Source organism: Penaeus vannamei, chromosome 29 (assembly GCF_042767895.1).
Source record: "Penaeus vannamei isolate JL-2024 chromosome 29, ASM4276789v1, whole genome shotgun sequence".
NCBI classification, from domain to species: domain Eukaryota; kingdom Metazoa; phylum Arthropoda; class Malacostraca; order Decapoda; family Penaeidae; genus Penaeus; species Penaeus vannamei.
In genome coordinates, this window is record NC_091577.1 from 31,604,785 (window position 1) to 31,607,284 (window position 2,500).

The window sequence follows — 2,500 nt, forward strand, 5'->3', positions numbered from 1 at the left end:
ATACCCAGGCATTAAAATTAACGACAGGTGCTGCGTAAATAAGTAAGGTATTGCTTACTAACGACAGCGTGCGAGCGTATATATCGCATGACGTCACATTTCTGCGTCATAACGAAGTGCGTATGAGGCTGTAATATCGAAGGAAGGGGTAGTTACAGCGATGTGGTTGAGAAGAAAGGAAAGATGGTAGATGGTAGAAGGAAAGGATGTTCTTAGCTGTGTCTTTTATTCTTGTTTACTTTCTGTTTGTTTGTTTGTTTGTCTGTCTCTGTCTGTCTATCTTACTCTCTCTCTCTCTGTGTCCATCTTACTCTCTCTCTCTCTCTGTCTATCTTAGTCTCTCTCTCTCTGTCTCTATCTGCCTATCTACTTTCTCTGTCTCTGTTTCTGTCTGTTTGTCTGTCTGTCTCTCTCTCTTATGTCTCTCCCTCTCTCCCTCTCTCCCTCTCTATCTCTCTCTCTCTCCCACCCTCCCTCTCTCTTTCTATCTCTCTCATTTCTCTCCCTCCCTCTCTCTCTTTCTTCTCTCTCATTTCTCTCTCTCTCTCTCTCTTTCTATCTCTCTCATGGTGCGTCGCGAATAAAACAAGAAAGCAAATGTTTTGGCAAAGCGAACGAGCATTCACTCAGTGTAAAAAGTCGCATAGGCCGAACGTGTGTTTCGTATCAATATCTGCCGAGTGAATGTTGACACGTTGCAAGGGAATAATGATTTGCAACAGGGGACGAAGGAGGGAGAGAGAAAGGGAGATAGAGGAAGGGAAGAGTTGAAGAGAAAAAAAACAAACAAAGAAAAATTCGCCAAAACAAAATAATTCCAATAGGTGCGATAATCTGGTTCCGGGACGCGTGGTTTTGGGTCTAATGGGTTAAGGGGCAAAGGGGAACAAGGGGGGGAGGGAGGGGAGGGAGAGAGGGGTGAAGGGGGAGGAGAGGGGGATGGGGAGGGAGAGGGAGGGGAAGGTGGGAGAGGGGGAGGATGGAGGTAGATGGGGGAGAGAGGGGAAGGTGGGAGAGAGGGGGGGGAGAGGGGGATGGGGAGGGAGAGAAGGAGAGGGAGGAGAGGGAGGATGGAAGGAGGGAGGGTAGAGGTAGGGGGGGGGAAGGCGAGAGGGGGAGGGAGGGAGGGAGGGAAGGGAGAGAGGGAGGGAGAGGGGGAGTGGAGAGAGGAGAGGGGAGGGGGAGGAGAGGGAGGATGGATGTAGGGGGAGGGGGTAAGGAGGAGGGATAGAGGAGGGAGGGGGAAGGAGAGGGAGGGATGGAGGTGATGGTGGAAGGGGAAGGGAAGGAGAGGGAGGATGGAGGTAGATGGGGGAGGGGAGGGAGAGAGGGGGAAGGGGGAGAGGAAGGTGAGAGAGAGGGAGGGGGTAGGGGGGAAGGAGAGGGAGGGTGGAGGGAAGGGGGGGAGGACGAGAGAGGGAAGACAGGGGAGGGGAAGGTGGGAGAGGAGGGAGGGAGAGGGGGATGGGGGAGAGAGGGGAGGGGAAGGAGAGGGAAGATGGAGGTAGATGGGGGAGGGGAAGGGAAGGAAGAGAGGGGGTGAAGGTGGAAAGGGATGGATGAAGTGGGGAAGGGGAAAAATTGAGGATGGAGGTAGGGGGAAGGAGATCGAGGATAGAGGGAGGAGGAAGGGAGGGGTGGGGTAGGGGAGGGGAAGGAGGACGATGATAGGAGAAGGAAGCGGGATGATAGAGAGAGAGAGAGAGAGGAAGGAGAAGAGGGGGGGGGGAGGAGGAAGGAGGAGGAGGAGGAGGTAGCAGGGGTGAGTAGGGTAGGGGGGGAGGGGGGAGGCAAGAGGGTGCCCCAACACAAAGACCCCGACGGCGAAAGTGGTTGACCTTTGACCCCAAGTGCACCAGCGGTCGGTGACGTCATCATCTATGGGCTAAATCTAATCTTTATTCTCAATCCCGTTTTCTTCGTGTGTTTCTTTGCTTCGTATTCCCGTTTTTTGTTTCGTATTCCCGTTTTCTATGTACGTTTCTTTGTTTCTTATTCACGTTTTCTTTTTACGTTTTTTTTGTTTTGTTTCGTATTCCCGTTTTCTTTGTACGTTTTTTTGTATTCCCGTTTTCTTTGTACATTTCTTTATTCTCAATCCCGTTTTCTTTATACGTTTTTTTGCTTCGTATTCCCGTTTTCTTTGCTTCGTATTCTCGTTTTCTTTGAAGTAGTGTGGTTTTGTATTTGATTGCAATGTATCTGAGTTCATATCATTATCATAATTTTATTCATGTATTTATCTGTCTATTATTTACGGTGACGAATCTCTTGTCCAATTTTTTTCTGAAATAATAATAATAATCATCATTATCATCAATTTATCCATCTATAAATTAATCTATCTCATCTCTTCTCTCTTCCTTGATTATTCGACATTTTCTTCTTACCCCTAATTTATTCCCTTACTTCTCTTTCTCCTGTTTTCGTTTAAAACTGTTGTTTAAAATCCACACGCAAACGACGAAGCCAAGGTCGGTGTTCCGTTAATCAAATCCAC

The 2,500-nt window shown here is 48.8% G+C and overlaps 1 protein-coding gene across 1 annotated transcript in view; it reads right to left on the reverse strand.

The window, feature by feature from the left end:
• LOC113801957 (uncharacterized) overlaps positions 1-2,500 on the reverse strand; it is a gene marked incomplete in the record, with an annotated part of 239,312 nt that overhangs the window by 52,816 nt on the left and 183,996 nt on the right.